Source organism: Cryptomeria japonica, chromosome 2 (assembly GCF_030272615.1).
Source record: "Cryptomeria japonica chromosome 2, Sugi_1.0, whole genome shotgun sequence".
Lineage (NCBI taxonomy): Eukaryota > Viridiplantae > Streptophyta > Pinopsida > Cupressales > Cupressaceae > Cryptomeria > Cryptomeria japonica.
In genome coordinates, this window is record NC_081406.1 from 582,482,810 (window position 1) to 582,509,443 (window position 26,634).

The window sequence follows — 26,634 nt, forward strand, 5'->3', positions numbered from 1 at the left end:
TTTCCTGACCGAAGATCTCACGGCTTGTTGCTTTGGTCTTGTCCTTCTAGGTGAAGGAGTGGTTACCGGTGAGGGGTCTCTTTTCCTAACAACTCTTTTGAAAGTTGTTGGCATATCACCTTTTGAGGAAGTACATACCGGTGATAGATGAGTTTCAGGTTGTTGGGCTACCAACTCATCTTCAGTTATGTCAGTTTTCTTTAATACATCTTCTTTTATAGCTTTTGCTTGTTTGGTTCCTTTTCTCACAAATGCCTCAACCTTTTTCACTCTCTTTTTAGATTGAATTTGACTTTCAATGGTCTCATCACTACCAAATACTTCTTCCTTTGGTTCATTGGGGGCTTCCAGAAGTGCTTTGGCATAAGTTTCCACTATGTGGTCATCTGTTTCATACCCCATCTCTGTTACCCAGATTGTCCTTGGGATGACTGCTTCCATCCAAATCTCATCCTTTTTTATTACAAAACATATATCATCCTTGTATTTGTTGATAGTTTCTTGTGATAGTCTGATTCTTTTATTCATTCTGACCTTTAGTGCTTGAAAATACTCATTGATATTCTTTTCTCTGTTTTCACCCATGTTGTTGAACAAGTCAGACAATTGTTTTCCTACCGGTATGTCAAATCCAAAATCCTTGTTGCCTATACCGGGAGTCTGTTTGGTTATATGTAGCATTAAGCATACAAGTAAATTTCCAAATCTAAAGGTTCCTTTCTTATCCTTCTTGATTTTTGCTAAATTGTCAATTAACTCATCCTTTAACCATTCATAGATATCAATTTTTACATTGTCCTTAACCATGTCATAAGCACTCTTTATACATAAACTGGAAACCAAGTTAAGCCTATTGGCATGAGTTGCTTTGTAACCTAAAATCATGCTAACAAATCTAACATTTGTATCGGTCACATCATTAACCCTCAATGATCTCTTGTCGGATGTTGCACCAATTAAGTTTGTTACTAAGTCATTGGAGACCTTCTTGGTTTTGTCAAGTCTATTACCGGTGGAAGGTAACCCTATTACTGCTTTCACAGCTTCCTTTGTAATTTTATGCACTGATTCAAGCCAAAATAATGAACCATGTACCTTGCTTAAAACTATCCTAACCACTTCCTTGGGAAATTCAGGAATGCAAAGGATTTCAATGAATCCTAGGGTTTCAACAATTTTATGTTCAGGTTTCACATTCTTGGAGTTGTCACATATAACAGATTTATACATGTTTTTGATTTCTTCATCACCTAATTCCTCTATGTTGCAATGAATATACATTCTAGGGTCTTTTGCATAAACAACACCTTTTAGAATTTTTGAAAAAGCACCTATGTTGTCATCTTTCTTAGCTACCTCGGGAACTAGCTGAAACACGGGCCTAGGTCGTTTTATAACTTCGACTACTGTAGGGTTTGCTATGAATTCAGGTGCAGAGGAAGATGCCATGATGATAAATACCTTTTTCTGCCCTTGGATGGATTGATTGCTGAAGTGCTTAGCCTCTTTGCTCGGAATGCCTTAGCTCGGAAATCTTCGCGCTCTCTGAAAGTTTGAATTCACAGTGAAATAAAATGGAGCCAAAACCTTATTTTATAAAGTCTTTTCTGCTACCTACCACATTAATTGCTTGCCGGTAATGTATTAGCTTAACTTTATTTGCCGGTAATGAATGATTTTCAACTTCTTTTCTCTAACCGAGGGAATAATAGCACATGTGTCATTAGACTGCCAAACCCTCAAGATAATTTTCTTCAATTTGATGAAGAACATCCTGCCAGTGGAGCATTGCTTTGTCTTGCTGGTGGAGCATCATATTGTCCTGCCGGTGGAGCATTTGTTAGTTCTACCGGTGGAGGAGTATCCCCAATATTTAGATCGACTTTTCTAATCCATTGCTTTGAGAATTCTTGCTTAACCTCTTCAACCTTTTCTTTACCCTTCAAACTAGTGCTTTTGTTATCTACCGGTGTACCTTTACTTCTACAAAATTTTGTAATATGACCAATCTTGTTACATGCATAACAAGTTACATTATTTTTCTGAATAGCTTTCCCATAACCTATGCCAATTTGTGTTCTGCATTTATTTGATAAATGACCAAATCTTCCACAAACATAACATCTTACATTCATTTTGCAATTTTCAGAGTTATGACCAATTTTGTCGCATTTGGAGCATTGACCGGTGGGAGGATTGATGTTCTGATAATTCCTAGATCTACATTCATTTGCCCTATGACCAAATTTATTGCAGTTAAAGCATTTTCCATTGAATTTGTAAGTATTAGAAGGTCTTACCGGTTTTCTGTGATCCTGGGTATTTGCAGTACTAGAGCTTTCTCCAACTTCAAATCCAATTCCAGAAGTGTCACCTTTGGGTTTTTGATTCTTTAATAAGGTACCAAGTTCTTCTGAGCTTTTCTTGAATTTTTCTTTGTGTTGATTTGTAGTTTCCAATTCCCTTTCCAATATTTCTTTTTGTCTCATTACTTCATTTGAGTCATTATGAGTATGCATCAGATCTGTCTTCAACATGTCATTTTCATAGCTAAGTCTTGTGTTCTCATTTGCTACATCACTTAGTCTTCTGGTCAATTCTTCTTCATTCTTCTTTCTGTCCTCAATCTCTTTGCAAAATCTCATAGTCATATCATGCATTCATTTTTTGTTGTCATGATCTCTTGTTTCAATTTTCTTATCATATCATTTAGTGATTCCTTTTCATCATTCTCATTTTGCAGTTTTTCACAAAGTTCTCTCCTCTTATTTCTTGTAACAGTAAGATTTTCTTGAAGTGCCTGAATAATGTCCTGAGCTGCTTTTAATTTGCTTCATCAGATTTTCCATCTTTACTAGTGTCAAGATCTTCCTCAAGCTATTAGGTTTCTAAAAATAGAGGACTAGGCTCTGATACCAATTGTTAGGGTTCCCACAGATACTGAGAGGGGGGGGGGTGAATCAGTATCTGACCGGTAATGTAATTTTCTTAAAATTGAATATGCAGAACATAAAGTAACAATATACTGGTATGCAAGAATTAATGTAAATAACAAAATCAAAAACATCCACATGAAAAGAACACAATAACACAAGATGTTTCACGAGGAAACCCGGTGTGGGAAAAACCTTGGTGGGATTTGTGACCCACAATATTCACTTACTGGCCAATAAGAGAATATTACTTACAATAGGGGCCTGCACATGCAGGAAGGCCAACTGCCTAGAGCTCACTGCTCAATAAGAAGTCACACTGACTTACAATGAGGATTTTGCAAATCCAATGATCTGTACTGCTTTACAATAGCATCTTCAATGCCAGATTCAGTGCCATAGGATTGCAAAGTTGCCATCAATGACAAAACCTTCAATCACACACAATGTCTCATTGGAGTGTCCATATGCCAACAGAATACCCTTTTAGGATTTACATCCAATCCCAAGAGATTTAGGTTTGACTCTGCTCTAGCACCCCTAAGCACCTACTGAGTTTGCAGACCTAATTAGGCCTATTTTCCAAAACAACTACTTAAAGATGGGGCTGCAAAACCAAAATCACCACTTGGACATGTTCCCTAGGCTTCTAATAGACCAAATCCACCATTAGATCGATCACCAAACACTCCTTAGGTGATTGTTTGTTCATTCCTCCTTGTAGGCTAGACTAAACACATTGTCTTGTTTAGCCTAGGTTTTGGTGGTAACCACACCAACCCTCACTCCCATATTCCACTCTTTTGAAGTCTTAGTGTTGTTGGCATTTTTTATGTTTATGTTGTGATTGTCATTGATGGACACACACTTGCATTGAGATACTCTTTATAGGTATGAGTTAGAGCATTATCAGTATTTGTTCCAACTGGTATGTTGAATTATAGTCTTAAGACTACTAATGTTGTGTAGAATGTGTTTCCCGGTCTGAAGTGACATGTTGATCCCAAGTGGTACGAAGGACCAAAGTGGCATAACACATTTTTACCAGTCTTCATTTTTTGTCAAACCGGCAACCGGCATTTTGTATGAACCGATAATACTCTGTGATGAGTTACCAACCGGCATTGTGTGATGAGTTACCATTCACCGATTGTTTGACGGTGCCGACACTGTAGCGGTGCTTTTTCTGTCGTGTTACCTAGTATGTCCAGGTTCATTGAACCTAGGAAATTCTAATGTAATCCTATTGGACCGACATGAAATTAGTTTCCTTTTTAAGGACATCATGTCTAGGGTTTTAGGTTCTTGATGTTGTTGCTGTGATAGTTGATATTATGGCTAGGGTTTAAGGTGGTTGAGGAGTTGGAGAGAATATGAATGTGTAGAAGACTGAAGTAATGCAGGAGTGCATTAAGAATGAGCTACCAAGGATCTAACCAAGCAGTCTGTGCAACTAGCTAGTTCAAACACTTGTTGATTACTCACATCTTTGATAAGTCTATAGCCCTTAACCGGGTAGGCCCAAAAAGCCTTTTGTAAATCCTCTAATAAGGTGGTTCACATCTGTGGATCTAAAATCCTCTAGCAAGGTAGTCTTTAATCAGACTTATCTCCTAACAGAGATTGATATTCCTAACAGGATCTGTTCTAGTAAAGAACATTGTAAGACCTTAACCGGTCTGACCTTAACTGGTCTAGTTTCTATTCTGCAGATAGTTACTTGTGAGTTCCATCTCACCGTGGTTTTTCCCATTTGGGTTTCCACGTCAAAATCTATTGTGTTATGGTGTTTGTGCTTCTATGGGTGAATGCATTATTAGCTATTTGGTTTGCATGTTTTTTAACCAGTTTATCTGTTAAACTGTTTTACTGGTTTACTGTTAGTCTTGCAAAGTGTTTAAGTGCAAAGATTTTGGGCATACTAATTCACCCCCTGCCCCTCTTAGTATTCATCAATTGGTATCAGAGCCAACATTTCTTTAAGTTTATCCACTTGGAAAGAGATATGGGGGAATACACTTTGAGGGAACTTACCCATCGGCTCACTCAATCTGAGCAAGCCTATGATGATCTTATGGTCAAATACAAGGCATCTCAAGCAAAAAGGAGAGAACATGCAAAAAAACTAATGAAGCTATCTGAAAATAGTTCTTTAGATGAAGCAGACATGGAAGCCCTAATTGCTAAAGTAAATAAGTTGAATGAATCAAACTCCAACCTGAGAAAGGAGTTGGAAGGACTCACTATCCAGATGTGTCAAGAGCTTGAGAACCAGAGGAAAGCTGAAGATCTGGTGAAAGAAAGAGATCATGAGATCTCCAAGCTGAAACAAGAGATGAGTGCACTAAATGCTTAACTCCATGCAAGCAAATTGGAAAAGGAAGACATGCAAGGAGAACTGAACACTGCCATCTCTGAGAATGAAAACCTATTGGAAACAAATGCTGCTATTTCCAAAGAACTCTTTGAGTCAAAGGAAATACTTGCTAAGTTCAACAAGAGCACTGTCAAACTAGAGCAAAAGCTTGAATCTACCAAACCGGTCAAGAATACCAATGGACTTGGTTATTCCGGTCATGAGGAAGGTGAGACCTCTGGTACAAATGCTGGAACATCAAAGAAACAACCGGGATCAAATGATAAAGGTAAGAAAAAGTTTAAACATGTTTTCTTTAACTGTCTTAAAGAAGGACATACTGCAAATGTGTGTAGGAGTAAGGCTTACAACAATTTTCCTTATTTCCTAAATGATAAGCCTAGATCCTATAGATTTGATGGTAACTTTTATGCATGCAACAAGTATGGGCATAGAGCATCTGAATGCAGGTCTGTTATGAATAACACTGGCAGATATCCTCAGAGGACCCAAGGAGCTAGTCCTGAACCTTTTGTGAACCAAAATCACAACCGGTTTAATGCCTTCAATCATCAGCCAAGAAGCGGTGGTTATCAAGTAGCAACCGGATGGAGAGAAAATTGTATGATCTATCATGGTCATGGTCACACTGCTGCAACATGCAGAAGGAAGAATGGAAACCTAAACAATGGACCTTGGAGAGCACCTAGATTGGTCTGCTATCACTGCAACAAACCGGGTCACATTGCCAGATTCTGTAGATCAAGAAGGAACATATTTGATGATATACCGGTCACTCCGAAAGGAAACATTGATGTTGACACTGTTCAAGTGGACATGAACAAAATCTGGAAGGAGAAACCAGCGGTGTTACAAGAGGAACCGGTTTCTGCACCTAGTGTGGAAATCACGAAACCGGCAAACTAAGCTTCAAAAAGCTTAGGGGGAGTAAATGGCAAAATGTTTCGAACCCCCGGTTTACACCGGTAAAAGTCCTTAACTGGTATGTGATACCTGTCGTTTGGCAGAAGACTAGAAATGGTAAAAAGGCAAATTAGGGTTTACACCCTAATGAAGGAGCATTAATGACGGTAGGTGAGGAACATATTTAAAAAGCATTTTTCAATTCATTTCTCACTATCAGTTTTCGAGCAAAGAAAAGTTTTTTTTAAGAGAGTAGAGCAATGAAAAGGCAATTTGAGCACAGATTTTGAGAAATTGAGAAACTGAGAAGGAGATTCAAATTCAAACTGGAAATGGTCAAGTGGTGAACACAAAGCAGTGATTTAGCAATTGATGGAGTGTGAAGTGAAGGAGAATCCACAAGCCCTAATTTCACGTGTTTCAAAAGGTATTTCTCGAGTTCTTAAGATTTCTATCATGGCTTCCACATCTCATACCAGTTCTAGTGCATCTGTCGAGTTTGCAAGTTTTATTCAATGAAAGTCCAAGTATAATGCCCTATCACAAGTTCCGGCTGGTGTGATAGTAGAAGAGGGAATTTATAACTACATAGATTGTAAGATAGAAGACCTAGGGTCTCTAGCTATCCACACCCAGTTAGGCTTATTTTGTGGAAAAGACAAGAAGATCAAACTGGAGTTTAATAATTTGGAGAAGAAAAAGCTCCACAATGTTGTTTACTTCCTAGAAGATTTCATAGAAGATCATATAAGGATCATTCTGAGCAGAGTCCATGGTGATAATATGTACCTACAGAGAACACATGACATCACACTACAGGCAATTCATGCAGTCACCGGATTCTACAACACATGGGAAGTGCCAGCCCTGAGGACGGTAAGCAAAACTGAAATGTCCAAGCTCACCGGTTCAGTGAGCGACTCACGAGGCATGACAGTAAATTCTATCAAGGATGATCTGGTTAAGTATGCATGTATGGTGATTGGATACCAGAAATTCTCAACCGACAGAATTAACTTTGTATCTGCTGCAACGGTAAATGTTGCTTACCGGATGATAAAGGAGGATGCATCATTTGATCTGTGCACCGGTATGCAGAGACAACTCCTGTTGAATCTAAAATTGATCAAACAGGATAATGCACTTTAGTTCAAGTTTGGACAACTACTGGTTGGGTTGTTCTTCTATTTCCAAGGCTACTTTCCAGGAGTAGGAGATGTCCAATGGTCTAGTGACCAATCAGTGACCAAGAAAATCAAGGAAAGCATTGAAGCAATTGGAACCAGCTACCCTGATGTTCTGAACAAGTATTTTGATGAGTTCAAAAGGAAAATGAGCCAAAGAGTGAGGATATCAGGTGACATCATCAAGAAATATGAAGACGATATCTACTTTACCATCCAAGTAGATCAATGCATAATGGAGGTTGTTGAGCCTAGACAGGAAGAAGTGGAGCCAATGGGCTATGAGGTGATGTATGATATGCTAGAAGGGTATGCCTCTACCCTCATTGCCTCACCACTTGATCCTAAGGAGAAGAGAACCAGCATCTAGATAGAGAGGATAGCACCGGTTGAGGAACCACCAGCAATGAAAGAAAAAGAATTGGCAGTAAAGAAGGCAAAGGCAGTGCCTACAGCATCTGCACCGGTTACTACTGCAACTCCAAAAGTGACCAAGTGGTCACCAGCCAAGAAAAAACTGGAAGCAGCACCGGCTAAAGTGTTCGAGAGGAAGAGGAAGACAAGGAATACCTCTCCAGACTCAGAAGAAACTATGTCTGAGGAAAAGACAAAGAAAACACGTCAAGCAAAGAGGAAGACAAAGAATGAACCCGCATCTTCTACACCAGTAAATATAGATATCTCTTCCTACAAACCTTTAACACATTGTCAAAGAACAATAAAGAATATTAGGAGGAAAGTGCTAAATGACTTAATTGAGTATTTTGACGACTTCAATGATGATGAAAAGGAAGGAGTTGAAAAGGAAATTATTCAGTATTTATGTGCTAATGATAGGTCGCCCTCAGAGATTAAGTCTCAGACACCGGATTCTTTATTTATGTCATTAGATAATAGATGGCGCATTGCCATAGAAAAGGAACAGGAAATCAGGGAGAAAGTTTTTGCACAGTACTTTCCTGACCTGTCAAATTATGAATTGTTTGATGTTATTAACCAAAATAAAGAACTCTTCTTCACTAGAAGAAGAAGACTTTGGCTATTAGAAGGTAGAGTTGATGATGTCAAAAAAGACACTCATCTGTTTATGAGAACTGTTGTGCAGACTCACAAAGCCTGTCTAGCCAACCGGCAAGCTGAAGAAGAACCGGTTATACTGGATGAAGTATTTGATGATGAAGGAAATCTGGTTGTTGAAGTGATCAACACCATTGATGTCGATGCTCTGGACATTGAGGATGTTACTTAGGACACACCATCTGAGGCAACAAGGTAGGAGCAATAGGCTAAACAAGTTGATAAGCAAGCCAAGGACAGATAGGAAGCAGCAAAGCAAGAGGGAGAGTAGAGGAAAAAGGATGAAGAAGAGAAGAAGAAGAAAGATGAAGAGGAGAAGAAGAAGAAAGATGAAGAGGAGAAGAGGAAAAAGGATAAAGAAGAGAAGCGGAAAAGAGATGAAGAATAGAAGAAGAAAAAGGATGAAGAGGAGAAAAAGAAGCAAGAAGAAGAAAAGAAGAAGAAGGAAGCAGAAAGGAAGAAGAAGGAAGAGGAAGATAAGGAACAGGAGAAGAAGAAGGAAGCAGAAAAGAAAAAGTTTGAGGAGGACAAGGAAGCGGAGAAGAGGAGAGAAGCGGAGAAGAAGAAAGTGGAAGAGGACAAGACAGGAGAAGCAGAGAAGAGCACCCGGATGGAGACTCCAAAGGCAACCAGGAGTCAAGCTTAATCAGCTGATCTCACCAGTCCTATTGATCTCTAGTCTGCAAGTGAAACGAAGCTAATGCAGAGCATCAAGGTAGCTCAAGAGCACCTTGAAATCATTCGATGGAAGAAGGAGCAGGATGTAATTCAAGCGGCTGTGGATACACTTACCGGTTTGATACCCAGTACAAACCTTCCCAACACTGATTCATCACTTGCTAAACTCAGGCTCCTATGCACAGTAGTGGATGATCAGGTGCAGAGCCTTGAAGAGGCAATAGAGGCCAATGTCAAGAAGGAGCATCAAAAAGCTCTTAATATAGCTCTGGTGAAGAAATTAAATGAGCTCCAGGCTGAACTGAAGAAAGAACAAAAGGATATAAGGGACTCTCTAGATGAGGGGAATCTGCTACTCAGCAAGATCTGCCAACCCCATCTGTTCTATGATGATGTGCTAGCTCAAAAGCAAAAACTTGAAAAGGACTTGCAGTCCTACTTGAGCACATTCAAGCCGCCTTATGACTCCTTTACAACTTATGGGCAAACCGTTCACCGATTTCACATCCAGTCAGCAAAAATGGAGCAAGAGATCAGCACTCAGTCTAGAGATTTGCAGGAGGTACAACTGGTTCTACTCCCATGATTGCAAATTCTTCAGAAGTGCTATTTGAACCTGGATGCCTTAATAGTTACATAGGAGATGAGCACAATTGATGCCATGGAAGAACAGGTCTCCCAGATGTAGATAGAGTAAGAAGTAGCCACCTCCCTACTTGAGTCCTGGTCTTTGTCGATGAAACAATTCTTGCGGGACTTTAAATCTGTTTTTGACAAGTATCATTCCTTGTTGTCATAAACTCTTATTATTTTTAATATCAAATGAAAACAGAGTTGTTTAGATGTACTTTGTCATTGTTGGCAAAGGGGGAGAAGAATTCTATTTGGAGAAGTATCTGGTAATCAAAATTTTGATTATATGCTCTGAATATCTCAATATTTATACTCTATATGCAAAAATGTTATACAGTGTATTGTGAAAGGGATAGTGTATATGCTTAGGGGGAGCAATTTTGCTCATGGCATGATTTTGTTGTAAAACACTTAGATGTCAAAATTTTATTTTCCTAAGTATTTCCATCAATGCCAAAGGGGGAGATTGTTGGCATTTTTGATTTTTATGTTGTGATTGTCATTGATGGACACACACTTGCATTGAGATCCTCTTTATATGTATGAGTTAGAGCATAACTAGTATTTGTTCCAACCGGTATGTTGAATTATAGTCTTTAGACTATTGATTTTGTGCAGAATGTGTTTCCCAGTCTGAAGTGACATGTTGATCCCAAGTGGTACGAAGGACCAAAGCGGCATAACACATTTTTACCATTCTTCATTTTTTGTCAAACTGGCAACCGGCATTTTGTATGAACCGGTAATACTCTGTGATGAGTTAACAACCGGCATTATGTGATGAGTTACCATTCACCAATTGTTTGACAGTGCCAACACTGTAGCGGTGCTTTTTGTGTCATGTTACCTAGTATGTCCAGGTTCATTGAACCTAGTAAATTGTAATGTAATCCTATTGGACCGACATGAAATCAGTTTCCTTTTTAAGGACATCATGTCTAGGGTTTTAGGTTGTTGATGTTGTTGTTGTTGCGATAGTTGATATTACGGCTAGGGTTTAAGGTGGTTGAAGAGTTGGAGAGATTATGAATGTGTAGAAGACTGAAGTAATGCAGGAGTGCATTAAGAATGAGCTACCAAGGATCTAACCAAGCAGTCTGTGTAACTAGCTAGATCAAACACTTGTTGATTACTCACATCTTTGACAAGTTTGTAGCCCTTAACCGGGTAGGCCCAAAAAGCCTTTTGTAAATCCTCTAACAAGGTGGTTCACATCTGTGGATCTGAAATCCTCTAGCAAGGTAGTCTTTAATCGGACTTATCTCCTAACAGATTGAGATTCCTAACAAGATCTGTTCTTGTAAAGAACATTGTAAGACCTTAACCGGTCTGACCTTAACCGATCTGGTTTCTATTCTACAGATAGTTACTTGTGAGTTCCATCTCACCGTGTTTTTTCCCATTTGGGTTTCCACATCAAAATCTATTGTGTTATGGTGTTTGTGCTTCTGTGGGTGAATGCATTATTAGCTATTTGGTTTGCATGTTTGTTAACCGGTTTGTTTGTTAAACTGTTTTACCGATTTACTGTTAGTCTTGCAAAGTGTTTAAGTGCAAAGATTTTTGGCATACTAATTCACTTCCCCCCCCCTCTTAGTATTCATCAAGTGTACAAACCCATAACTTGCATTTTCCAAGAGGCAGTTGAATTCCACAAAGGAATTTTCTAGTTAGGGCCACATCTTTGGTGAAACCCTATGAACCAGGGTTTTGAATGGCAGTTTTTGGTAAACTGACCACAACTCACTCCAAACTCTGCCAAATGGAGTCAGACCGCTTGCATTTGAACTTGAACTCACACCAAAATCCAAAAAATTCAAAATTCCATGCAAGTAAATCCTTTGTCAGATCCTACAGTATGGAAAACAATGAAAATTGGGTAAAATCTGAGTTCTCTTGTTATTCAAACCACCAAATCTTTACATGCTTCATCCAACACCAACATGGATGATCTCCGAGGCACAAATAGATCTTCCCCCAATGGCTACAACTATTTTCCAATTGGTTATGGCCATTGGAACCTCTTTTCCCAATCGGTGGAAAATGTTGCTTAGCAACTTTTGCAACTTTTGACAATTTTGCATTTTTGACACTTTTGACATGCCAATGTCCCTAATGGACTTTTTAGACCTATCCTAGGCCTAAAACAAATCAATACAACTTAGCAACATCCCTCCTACACTACATGAACCCCATGGCCTAATTTGGTCTCTAGGTTTATAAATGACCTTAGAGCCAATTGGTCTTACAAATGGGTTCTTTATTACATCCAAAGGATCCAAACTGATCCAAAAGATCATCCTAGGGTCTAAGACCACCTATCCAACACTCAAACAACAAATGAAAACCAAAAACCAAGAGGGTTCCCTGCACCAGTATTGCAGAGAGTTGTTTGATGATCTATGTTTGCAGTGAGTTGATCTAGTTGGTTTATATGTTTGGGATATTGAATCAACTAGAGATACCTCATTATTTATTGATTGCATTATGTTATGTGATGATTTGGTTGAGTTGTGGATTTCGGTATGTAGACTATTCTTTTGTATTCAATATTGCAGTTTTGGTATTTGATCGGATCTTCTCTGATATGACTATATCTTTGGTTGTGGATTTGGGAGAATGTTTTGGATATTCATGCGTATCTTCATTTCAAATGGTTCATGATTTGGTTCTCTACAAGTTATCTTTCTAGTCTGAATTGTTGATGTTAAGTGTTCTTGAGTGTTAGCATGTTGATCAATGAAGATTTGAATAAGTGGTGTCGGTGAAGCTATTGTGAATGGTTCTAATGTTCTCATTGGTGTTTCCTGGTCATGTTCTATTTGTTTTGGTGGTTTGCATTGATCCTTGTGCATGTTCTTGAAGATCTTATGGGTCTGGTGATATTCTTCGTGTTATGTGGTATTTTCTGACGGTGTAACGTGTTACGGTTTATCTTGGTGATATTTTTGGTGGTGATGTGTGTTCAAGGAATTAATTTAGGTCCTTGCTATGTCATCTATTGCATTGATTGGCCCGGTGGTTGATTTATGTATCATTTGATGTAATTTTGTAATTGAGGGTTGAGGGTTTGGCCGACCTTGTAGTCAAGGTTGATGATTTGTATAAATAGGTGTTAGATTCATGCAATTTGGGTATTGAGGTGGTGTTTTCATTATCAGAGAGTGGTGTATGTGCACATAAGAGAATTTATCCTTTGGTATGATGTATTGAGTAGAGATTGTTACCGAGCAAACAAATGTGCTTATCTAAAACTATCATCAGGCATTAGCAGATGCTATCCTTGCAGTTCATGTAATTTGGATTGTAGTTTGAATATTATTGTAAGGTAGTGAACCTTCCCTTAGGGTTAGAGACTTCTAGGTCATTGTATTTTGAGCAGTGAGCTCTAGGCAGTGTTCCAGAATGCATGTGCATTCCCCATTGTAGTATTTACACATACTACTGCAAAGTATAATCTTATTATGGGTAGGTTCCCACCATGGTTTTTTCATTAACTGGGTTTTCCATGTCAAAAATCTTGGTGTTATTGTGTTGTTTTTATTGTCTTTATCTTTATTCTTGTTGCAGTTGATCAGATCTAAGATTGAGCTTAATTTGTTTAATTTGGTGAAAACCGATTCACCCCCCGCCCTCTCAGTTTTCCTTCATTGTTGTTGCCAACACTTGGACTAATAAAAAAATGGGTTGAAAACCTTTGAATAACCACATGCCTCAACAAAATGCATATGAATTTGAATACCTTATTGTAATGGTGGATAGGTGGAAAAGCGGGAATGATACTTCGGTTAGCCTCCAAGGAAAGTACTCTACACTTTAATAATAAATTGGTAACAAATATTCCTACAATCTACAAATTAATGAATAACTTTAGTTGTTATAAAGATGAAAGAATATTATCTCTAAATTCATGAATCTAACTACAATTATATTTTATTGTTGTAATCAACTTTGTGATCCTTGTTTACCTAGTATGTCTATATGATGCAGCCATAACCAGTGAAACCCTCAAAAGAGAATTGATCGGCCTATGCAGCAAGAGTAACACAACGAAAGAAACAAGAAAACATAGCAAGATTACAGAAATGGATCATATTATTGCCTTATAACTTCCGGCAACCAACCAGTTATCATCATACAATCATCATAGAACATTCGGTAGTTAACCGGTTACATGCAAACTTCAAGCCAGATATAATCCAACCTGGACTCTAAGAATTAACTAGATAACTAAATGTGAAACTCAATCCTCATTCTCATTTCTACCTTCCTCTCCCCTACAAATGATTACATAGTTCCATATATATACCCTCTAGAACATATCCGGGTCGACCTAAAAAAGATTACATTTACCAATGCAGGATGAAACGTGTAACTAGGTCGGCCCTAAGAATGAAAGAAATCTTTCTAGAAAATAACAACCAAGAAGTGTGGTTCAACAAGAAGGTCGTCCACATGCTAAAGAACATCGAACAAGACCCCAAATATATCCACAAGCCAAGAACCGCTTCGGTAATGAAGGAAAGTTAACTGGTAAGAACAAGAACTGTCTCGGAACCCAGAAACAGTCAATCAGGAGCGATAACTAGCTAGAAAAGAATCCAAATGGACTAAAAATATGGAATTAAGCACATGAACTAGCCTGGAAACCGAAAATAAGATCTACAATGAAAAGCAAGCAACTATCGATACCTATCGGTAAGAACACAGAAAACTACACATTGAACTGGACAGAAACTAAACTGAAAGGAAATATTTTTAGTTGATGCAAGATTGCTCAAAGACCGGGGATGCTCCTACATCACTATATGTCTATGAGAGAGAGGGGTACGATAGGAATTGAAAAAAATTACATTAGTTGTGTACCTTGCAAATGCTAGTAAAGACTAGATTCCATATGCCAAATCTAATGTTTGTTTACACTCTTTAATCACAACTACATTTTATGAATCTTAAGTTCTTGTGCTTGATTCATGTTTAAATTTTATAGTGGGAGATGCATTTCATCGTGTTGAAAGACTTGTGTGTCATGACTAACAATTTTTTTTTAGTTAATTTTAAAATGAAATGTGTAGTTGTGTGTCATAAGAATTGTGCGCACCTCTAAAGTATCCTTCACCTAGGTTTGAAGATCCTCTTAGTTGATAAACCCTTCATATTGTATTCATGCATTTCAGTTAAAATAATATGGTCATGGTTTTTCCTCTCCTTTTGCAATTTGATTTATTTTTTATATATGTATTTTGCTTTTAATAATAGTGAAGCATCAAATTTGTTTAAAATAATGCCAGATAATTATAGATAATTAATTTGAATCCCCCAAAAGGAATCTATAGCATACAAAGTCAATTGTGTATAACTAATTTTAAAATAATTTATCAAGATGTAAATATACTAGTTTTATCATTTCTAATGTTTTAACACTTTGAAATTTTGAATCCCCAAATGTTAAAATCTTCAAAATGAGTGTTTTGTTGTTTGATGCATTTCAATTTCCAAGTATGGTTTGCATGTTACATTTTGGAGCTTGGACTTGGTTTGCATTTTATAAGTATGTTACAATTTGCAACTTTGGTATTGTTTCAGAGTGAAAGCACGACCAAATTGGTGCATTCTTTAAGCATCCTTTATTTCACCTACATTAATTAGGGTAAAGATATAGCTACTTGCAACAATAATTGGTTGGATCCTTGGTTGAAAGTTATCTAAGATGAATATATGACTTAATTGGTTGAATTCCTAGGTAGATACAAGTGCTATAGGATTTGCATCAATTTTCTATGAGTTTTTTGAATCTTCAATTCTGTCACCAGTGAATTAGGTATTTGGTCTCAAGTAGGCAATTGGTCAAAGTGATAAAACTTGCAATAGTTGTAGATTAGATTTACGTATTCTTCTTAGTGAAAGTGTTTGTGGGAGTATCTTTGATTTATCCTTAAGGAGTCATCCAAGATAATATCATTAGAGTTGAACCATGCATCTTGTAATTGTTTCATCTATTGTTTTGAGATCCTAGGTCTACTACTCATGCAATCTAGTGTGGGGTAATTAATAAAAAATAACAAGGTTATCCTCATGCACAAAGTGTAGCTCAGTTATGTGACCTTGTTCTTTTCATTTGTCTTTAATTATCTTAGGTCTTTAGGGTAGCCACCATTGATTTTGTAGAGTTAGAAAAACAAAGGATTGCCCACTTTTGTTAAGAGCCCAAACTAATTAATAGCTTGATTATGAACCTCATCTAATGCTTGGCTTGATATTCTCTAGGGGTCAACCTCAAACAATATTCTAGGATTATAGGAGGTGTAGTTTGGAGCACCAACGAGAATTATATCAATCCCTTGATTCATGGACATCTTAAATGTCTAGATTAATACACTTTGTTTGTTTCCATTCTTCATATAGACCTTCCACATAAGTATACTGCATGCACTACCTTAATTGAAATTTTAGAGAATGTTTTATCTTGTCACAAGCATTCAAGCTCACCACCCTCCCTGCAAATACCTTCCAACATGTTCAATTCAATCCTACAACTATCTTTTCCTAGGTATACAAATTTGTCTTTGTCAACTCCCCTCCATTATTTTTTAATACCATATCATATGAGAGAACATCAAAAAAAATCATAGAATTCAGCACTATTTCATTAATTTCGCTTAAAGTATTTAAATAAAGTTTACCATATAGAATACAAACATTATCACTAAACAAAAACTTGACTAAAGAGATGATATTTAACACTACTCAAATTATTGAATTTTATTATTAGTATATTTAGAGTCATTTATGTTAGTATTGTTGCATCAACATGTAGAATCGCACACAATGATCCATCATCAAGATAAATTATTGAATTATTTTAATAATGTTGGGAAAATAGGTGTTCTACACCTTGCATAATAATGTTTCGTAATTATAATATTTATTTAATATGTGAGTTTCCCATGGACATGTAACGTAATATTTATTTATTTGATGTTGCGCATGAACGTGTAACATGTAGAGATTCCTTGGGAATATTCTCGGGACCACTTGATGAGTTGTATTGTAATGGGTATGTAGCGTCGTAAATTGTACGCACTCGCTAGGGTGGTACAATTTCACACCTAGTTTAGCACCCGCCTTAGTGCATTTTGCATTCTGCATTGCATTTCTCCTTAAGCACTTAATTAATCAAATTAATTAGGTCTAAGGTCCTATTTCATCATTCTCTACATCACAAAGTTGGGCCCTTTCACTAAAGCGCGCCCTTCGCATTTTATTCCTCTAATACATCACTCAATCAAAAACCCTAATTAAGTCCTATTCCGAACTTGGGGGCTTGGTTTCGGGGTCAAAACATCTCGAAATCACCTGTAACTTCGGGATTCTCTCTAAAATCATCATATTCGATGGCCCTGAAAATTTGGTGAAAAGTTGTCGGGACCGTGGCGCCCGGTGCACATGGTCCTGGACATTTTTCCCGAAATTTCGAGAGCACGATCCAATCATAAAATAAAGCTTAACCCCAAGAAATTGGCAGGATATTCAATCTCTAGGTCGGCCAAAATACGAATTTACGACCTAGGGTTTCATACATAAAAGCTCTCTTTCCTCATTTGAAGGGATCGGATTTTTGTTTCCAGGAACTTTATATGCAGCGAAAGAGCAGATCTTTGAGGACTTCAACAACATTCAACATCATTCTATCAAGCATCTATCAAATTCATTCATCCACTTAGGGCTTGGAAGACATTGAAGAACAATAGGAGATTACCGACTGAAGATTGGCTTGTACTCCTCCCTTGAGGGTTGGGTATGATTTCGTATTGTTTTCATGTCTTTGCATAAGCTTTGATACATCATTTATTCATGCTTTAGATCACATTGCATCTTGATTTAGAGCATTTACATTATCATTTGCAAGCAATTAGGGTTTACTTTCTAGGTTGCTCTAGTTTGCTTTCTTGCATTTTTGGACCTTGCACACACACTAGGTCTGCACACACAATACATTTTACAAAACAACTTGGCTATTCGTGGAGGTGGAAATCACTGAAGCGGGGGTTTGACTAAGGCAAAACCCTATATAGCCGCCCCTCCCCCTTTTTCAGATATTATTGCAGGTTTCGGGATTCGGATGACGCCGTGGGATACAGATCCGGAGAGAGAAAGTTGGAACAGCACTCTGTGTGAAATTGCAGAGTAGGAGACTGGGACAGGGGCACTGGGCACCCTGGTCCTGCCAGGACAGGGGCGTTGGGCGCCCTGGTCCCTGGGACAGAGGCGTTGGGCGCCCTGGTCCTCCGGATAGACAGTTTGCAGATAGTTTCCAGACAGTGTTTCAGAGTGCAGAACAGTGGTTTCCGGTGCATTTTTCAGGACAGTGGCGCCCGTGCCCCCGTCCCGAACATTTTCAGTCCAATTTTGACTCTGGGTACATATCTGCATTCTTATTTTATCCTTACATTTACAGCTGTTCATTGTTTAATCTCAATTCTGCAATCTTGTTATTGGTTCATACTTGCATTTTGGGATTAGGGTTTGAACTTGCATTACTTAATCTTACAATTTCAACAAGGGAATAGAAATCCTAATAGATATCCCGTGGCTCTCTCTTTCACCAAAAGAAGTAGCCAATTGTGTGATATCTCTAGGCTCTTTCGTATTGCGTAATGTGTGTCAAGAGGTAGGATTAGGGCATGTTAACCTAGTCTCGCTTTTTCCCCCACACATTTTGGTGAACCCGACGTGAATCTATCATTGCTTCCTCTTGCATTACATTTGTTAGATCTAGATCTAGATTTAGTGTGTTTTCATTTCATTTTCATTAAAGAGAAAAAAAAAAAAAAAAAAAAATTATTGTGTTTCTTTGCATTGTGTGTTTAAATTTTATGCAATCTTTTCAAAATGTCAAATTTTTATTTGCAAAATGTTCATGCTTTTGATGATTATTATGAGTATAGCCAAGATGAATTAGATGAAGCTTTAGATGAGTTTTTAAACCCTAAGGATGCTAAACCTTCATTTTACCAAAAACTCATAAACCTTGTTACTATGCCATTTAGGTGTGATGAGAAAGATAAGTCGAATGATTCCTCTCAAGGATACATTCCTATCAACTCTTCCCCTGAATCTAGTAACATGGTTGTTTTCAATAATCCCCTCTATGAGGAGATGTCTCCTTTTGAATCAAAAGACAAACCTTTTAACCGATATGATCATGCCTTGTTGGATGATGCTCTTGATGACTTTGTGGCTTTGTCGAAACCTATAAACAAAAACAAGACCTCTAAATTGGTTAACATGATAAACTTGAATGAACATAACAAGCCTCTTTTTGAAGTCCAAGGTGCTTATCCTTCTCCCACCTTTCAAGTTCTTAAATCACCTCTCCTTACTGTTCAAGGAAGGTATGATCATGATTCTTTTCACACCCCGAATAAACCAATCATCACTGTACAAGGAAGACAACCTATAAGTCCTTACAATTATGCTAAGCAAATAACTAGAGAGAGTTATCATGCGGTTGCCCATACCTATCATACCAGAAATAATAGGCAACCTAATCCTCCCCCTGTTATTCCAGTCTCTCTTCCTAATCCTCAACCAATTCTTCCTCAAGCTCCCCGTATCTCGCAAGTTATGGGTAAGGAATATGATCTCATAGAACAACTTAAAGCTACCCCTGCTAAGATATCCCTTTGGGATCTGATTCAAACTTCTTCCGCTCACCATGGAATGTTACAAGATGCTTTGAAAGATTTGAATGTTCCTCCACCGAATACATCTAGTAATATAGCATCTTTTGTTAACTCTGTGATGAATCCAAAAGCTCAAATTGTGTTTACCCAAGATGAGTTGCCTACAAATGAAATTCAACAACAATATGATCCCTTGATGATTGTGGTTGTCATGAAAGACACTGCTATAAGACGAACACTAGTAGATAATGGCTCTGGTCTTAATGTGTGTAGCATTAATCTATTGCATAAGATGAATGTGGATACATCTCTTATTGAGCCTGACTCTCGTCCCATTCGTGTTTTGACAATGTGGCTAAGACTTCATTAGGTATCATCACCTTACCTCTCACAGTGGGACCTGTTACTTTGCCTACTCCTATCCATGTTATGCCGGGAAATTTAACATATAACTTGTTATTAGGGAGGCCTTGGATTCACAGCATGCAAGATGTCCCCTCTACATTGCATAGACAAGTTAAATTCGTTTATAACAATAAGACATACACTTTGATGGGTGATACTAATTTTCAAGCTTGTCTACAAACATCTAATTCCAAAGGAGAGTCTTCTAAGCCATCCTCGTCTAGTAATGACTCTTTAAACAAGAAACCTATCGCTAAGTCTTCGCTCTCTGATGATCAAAATCCTTTGGATGAGTCTGGAACTCCTGAAGAAGATCCTTCTCGACTTGAAACTACACATAAAAAGGATTTGGATCCTGAGAAGGTTCTTGCAGAGGATGATTGGGGATCTCTTGATTTTAACCCTACCTTTGTAGGTGAATATAAGGTTCCTTCTAGAGAAATTAAAATTGAAAAGAAGGAAGAAGCTGAAAATCATAAAGTTGAAAAAGCTAAAAATCAATCAACCTTACCTGAATCTATGAGTAATAATTTTGTGGCCGCTTCTCAAACTTCTTCTTCTCACATCTCTAATTATGAAGAGTTTGATTCTTTGTCTTATGAAAAACCACCCTCTCTTCCCGAAATGGTTGATCGTTATGGTCGTGGTTTTCGCATTTTCGCTAAGCATGGGTATCATGGAAAAGGTTGTGGTGCTAATGAACAAGGGATAAGAGTTCCTCTAGAGACTAATTTTCACAATTATGCCTTTGGACTTGGCTATAATCCCTGCAGACGTACTAAAGCTTCTAGAAGACCATGCATTAGTGTTAATGCTATCTCTACATCTCTATCAATACAACATCCTGAGTATATTGATGGGGATCCTTCATGTGCCTGTGCTTTGGATATCTTCCCTACCGACGATGCTTTAGCTGAGTTCTTGGGAGCCTATGACACTCTTCCTCGTTATCATCACAATAGGGGACTCCCTTATTGTTTGAACACCGAAGCCTATTTTGGAAAAGAGATTGATAATGATGAGCTTGTGAAAGAATTCCCTCAGTTAAAGGACACTCCTCGACAAAGTAATCTTCTCATAAGTGATACCCTTGATGTTAAGATGGATCCTTGCAACAAAGAGAAAGTTATTAAAATTGGGAAATGTTTGGATGAAGAGGAACAGAAACAATATGAAGAACTATTGCATGAATTCCCTGAGATCTTTGCTTGGGCATATTCTGACATGCCTGGTATAGATCCTAAGATCGTTACTCATAATATTGTCTTAGTGCCTAACGCTAAGCCCGTGAAACAAAAGATTCAAAAAATGAATCCTAAGGTGGCTCTGCTTGTTAAGGCTAAGATTGAAAAATTATTAGACGCTGGATTTATCCGCCATATTGACTATTCCCCATGGATTTCAAATATTGTCGCTGTGGCTAAACTAGATAACAAAATAAGAATGTGTACTGACTTTCGGGATCTAAATAAGGCTTCTTTAAAAGATGATTTCCCTCTTCCAAACATTGACATGATAGTTGATTCTACAGCAGGACATGCCTTGTTATCCTTCATGGATGGTTTTTCAAGTTACAATCAAATTTTTATTAACCCTCAAGATCAATTCAAAACCGCTTTCACCACTCCCTGGGGAACGTTTTGTTGGATAATGATGCCTTTTGGACTTAAAAACGTCGGTGCAACTTATCAACGAGCGATGACCCTTATCTTTCATGATTATATGCATAAGATTTTAGAGGATTATGTTGATGATATTTTGGCCAAATCCTTTCTTCACATAGATCATGTTAAAATCCTTCGTCAAATCTTTGAAAGAATTCGTAAATATCACATGCGCTTGAATCCCCGAAAATGTGTTTTTGGTGTGGATAGTGGAAAACTATTAGGATTCATAGTTTCGCATCGTGGGATTGAGGTGGACACTAAGAAAATAGATGCTATCGTTAACATGCCACCTCCTTGAAATGTGTCTCAACTTAAAAGCTTACAAGGAAAGATTCAAGCTATTCGTAGGTTCGTGTCTCAACTTGCGGATCGTACCTTTCCTTTTACTCAATTTCTTAAAAAGGATATCACTTTTCAATGGAATGAAGACTGTCAGCAAGCATTTGAAGATTTAAAAGTGTATTTGGCTAGTCCTCCTATTCTTCAACCTGCCGAACCTTCTAAACCCTTCCTTCTGTATATAGCTGCTTCTTCTCATGCTCTCGCAGCATTGTTAGCACAACATGATAAAGATGGTAAGGAATGTCCGATTTATTACATAAGTCGTACCTTACTCGATTATGAGACCCGATATTCTGCGATAGAGAGACAATGCTTGGCCGTGGTATTTGCGACTCAGAAATTGAGACATTATCTTTTGAATTCAGAAGTCCATGTCATGGTAAAGCTTGATCCTTTGAAGCATCTTTTCTCTAAAACTAATTTATCAGGACGTCTAGCTAAGTGGGTTATGATGTTAACTGAATTTGACCTTAAGTTTGTTTCCCAAAGAGCAATTAAAGGACAAGCGTTGACCGATCACTTAGTTGAGGCCCCTTCGCCTTTCTCCTTCCCTAACCTTGAGTCCTTTCCTGACGACTTCATTCTTTCTATAGAGAAAGATGAAACTTGGGAGTTATACTTTGATGGCTCTAAGTGTCGTACGGGATCGGGGGCAGGTGTCGTTCTAGTTTCTCCTACAAAGAAACCTATTCCCTTATCATATCGTCTAAATTTCCTATGTACCAATAACATTGCTGAGTATGAGGCTCTTATAGCGGGAATAAAAGCAGCCTTAGCTCTGAACATAAAACACATACATATCTATGGAGATTCGCAATTGATTATAAGACAAGTAACAGGAATATATCAAGCAAAACAAGACAAATTATCACAATATAAAGACCTTGCTATCTCTTTATTACAAAATTTCAATTCTTATACCATGGAACCCGTTCCTCAAAAAGATAATCGACATGCGGATGCAATGGCATATGTGGCTTCTCTAGTATCTTTAGAGGACCTAGGGTCGATCTTAATTTCATTATTCACAATCTTATTTCTCCGGCTATTGAAGATGATTCTAGCTTGATAACATGTTGTGACTTTGTAGACTCAGATGAATGGTTCTCGCATATCGTAAGATATTTGACCGATGGTACCTTTCCTGATTCCGCTAATAGGAACACTAGGGCTAGAATCCGCAAGCTGTCTGCTAGATATATCATCCTTTCTAATGTCCTTTATCGAAGGGCTTATGATGGTCTTCTCCTTCGTTGTCTTAACAAGTCGTAAATCCCCGTTGCTCTTGAAGAGGCACATTCAGGTGCCTGTGGGGGGCATTTTGGGGGCAAATCCCTGGTTCATAGGTTGCTTCGTATGGGATACTATTGGCAAACTATGCAGAAGGATTCCTTTTCATTTGTTAAAAAATGTCATCAGTGTCAACGACACAATAATCTGATTCATGCTCCTGCTCAAGAACTTCGTTCTCAAGTAGCTTCTTGGCCTTTCTCCGCATGGGGTTTGGATCTTATTGGAAAAATTTCTCCTCCTTCATCTCAAGAACACACCTTCATTATAACTGCAACAGATTACTTTACGAAGTGGGTAGAAGCTATTCCTCTTCGCTCTACTACTGCTGAAGTGATTTGTCAATTTCTCTTAGAAAACATCATTTCTCGATTTGGGATACCTTCCACTATTATCTCAGATAATGGGACATCGTTTAAAAACAAGGACGTGAAGAAATTCCTTGAGAAGTATCATATCAAACATCGATTTTCTACACCTTACTATCTTCAGTCAAATGGTCAAGCCAAATCATCCAATAAGATAATTGAACAAATTCTTCGTAAAACCATAAATAAGCATGGTAAGGATTGGAGTAACCAGCTAATCTATGCTCTTTGGGCTTACCGAACGAGTGTACGAATTGCTACAGGAACTACTCCTTATAATCTTGTTTATGGTGTTGATGCTATTATGCCCTTAGAATTAGAGATTCCATCACTTAGGGTTTCTCTCAAAGGTATAGTAGATGATGACTCTTATAGGGAACAACGACTTCAACAGCTTGAGATGCTTGATGAACAGCGCATAAACGCTCTTGAGCATATTCAAGCGTATCACAAAACTCTACAACGAAGCTATAATGACAAGGTTATTCAATGTTCCTTCTCAATAGGTGACTTAGTGCTTTATGAGAACCAGTGCAATGTGAATGCCTTGCCTGCCGAAAAGGGAAAATTTAGTCCTAATTGGCTTGGACCATATATCGTTATTGAGGATTATGGATCAGGTGCTTACAAAATAGCGGATGTAGATGGTACGCCTCTTAAAGAACCTATTAATGCTATGCACTTGCGTAGATATTATGTTTAATTCTTCATTTTTCATCTATCTTCTTTTTCAATTCTTCAACATTGGATAATATGTTAGTATTTCTTAATTAAAGCAAAATAGAATTAAATGTTATGTTGTTTAATCTATATTGCTTCGTTCCTGACAAGCATGTCTTCTTACTTTATAGTTTGTCTTGAATTCATTTATGTAAATTGTAAAAGATTTACATTCCTATTATGCTAGCATATTATACAGTGTCTTTATGTACTAAGTAGGATCGTATCATGTTGTGTTTAAGTTCAAAATTAAATCACATTAGTTATATGATTCTTAGACTTAATGCATATTTCTTCCTTATCATCAATGTAGCACTTGATTAAATATTTTAATTAAGTCACACATGTATCAGTTTAATCATGGAGCATTGAGAAATCAATCACATGGAAATTAAATTCTGAACATACATGTACATTTACCAAATGTATTAGATTTAATCAAAACAAAAAATACATTGTTTTAAGCATTAAAGATAACACATTTGAGACAAAGAGAAGCATGTATATATATATATATATGTGGATCGTATACAAAAACAGGTCACTGTATATCCAAAATGTGACCTCTCTTTTACATCATAAAATCATCTCCTATCCCTAGGGCTAGTGGCTGGAGAGTGTCAACTGGATGCTCCCTCCTGGTCTAGCCGTGAAGGTGGACCCATGGGTGTGTAGCGCGATACAGATCATGAGTGACTCCGAGAGGAACTCCTACGATCCCTATCCATAAGGATCGCACGATAGGTGGTAGCCTCGTTCTGAGCAGCTGCTAGATCTCGCCGCGCCTGCTGGAGGTCCTCTGATAGGACTCTCTCTCTCTGTCGCGCCTGCTGGAGGTCCTCTGATAGGACTCTCTCTCTCTCCCTCCATATATCTACCTGTACTCAAAATGGGAAAAACAAATCCTCATGCCGACCCGCGTTCCCCTGAGGCCTATAGGCAATCTGTGAGGAACTGGGGATCTGTGCTATCATGGAAATGTCTGTCATTGCCTGCTGAATCAAGGAACGCCATTCCTGCACATTAGCTGTGGCAGTAGAACAGATTTTTGTTAGTACCATTCTATATCATCAAAACATTAATCAATCAATATAAACCTACTATACCTGGATCTCCCTCGCGCCAGTAGGGATCATGATATGGTAGTATCTGTGACTGAGAACCGCTAGGCTCCCCTCGCTCGTATACTCTATCCACGATGGGTGTAGGCTGGATGGTACTGGTGACAGGTCTCCGTATCGCCTCCTGTTCCCCCTGTTGGGGAATAAGAGGTGGATCCAGAGCTATGGTATCGTCTCCTGAATGGTGGGGAGCTGCATCCGACTCCTCCTCATCATCTCTATCCTCCTCCTTGTCGTCCTCCTCGTCATAATCATCCTCATCCTCATCTGCATCATCACCTACATCCTCCTCGTCCTCCTCTCTATCTGCATCCTCATCCTCCTCCTCCTCGTCACTGGGCTGATCGCCTGTAGGTGGATCAAGATCCCCCGCCTCCTCATGACCCTCTCCCTCCTCTGGCTCCTCTGACCTGGATCCCTCGTCCTTGTCTCGGTCTCCATGTCTCCATAAGCCTGGATAGCCTGTCAGATGATCTGGTGGAAAGATAGGACCTGGATATGATCTCATGAACCATGAAACATATCTACGCTGTGCTCCAGGCTCTGCAGAATAGTCAATGACTACATCTTGATCAGATCCCTCTAAGTCTGTCGTCTCAATATCATCTACCGTCGGTCTCGCTACTGCTCCAGGTCTGGGAAGGACCCGTGAGTGTCGAGTATAGATGGGCACATCGGCTAGAACACATTGCTCTAGTCCGAACTGCCTCCGTACTCGGTCAAAGTAGAAAGGGACTATGATGTGTGCATATCATCCTCACAGTAGGTGGTTCCTCTGTAGACATGCTAACTGTCTCTCCATCCCATCCCATCTGTGCATCAGTAGGTAAGGTCTCCACACTATCACCTCGGATGTCAGTCTGTCAACAACCACTCTCCAATATAATAAATCTCCAAATCTCCACTCGCTGGTAAGTGGATAAGCAAACACCCTAGGTCGCTCGCTCGCTATACTCAGTGGAAAGCCGAAGGGCCTGGTGCATGTGAAGTGCTCTAAAATCCACACCTGCAGAAGTGTGCATGTCATCAAACTGAACCCCTGTCCGAATACATACTCCTCAAGGTCGTGATAGAGATGTGCAAGCATACTCCGACCCCATGCATAAACTCTCCTGTGTCTCTCCATCGCTCTGATACACCATGTGAGACCCCCATGCATGTGCGTGCCTCGCCCATTAGGGCAGATGGCTAGTGCTATGATGGCTATCATAAGGCGTCTCAGAAGTGGTACCTCCCCTGTAGGATCTAAG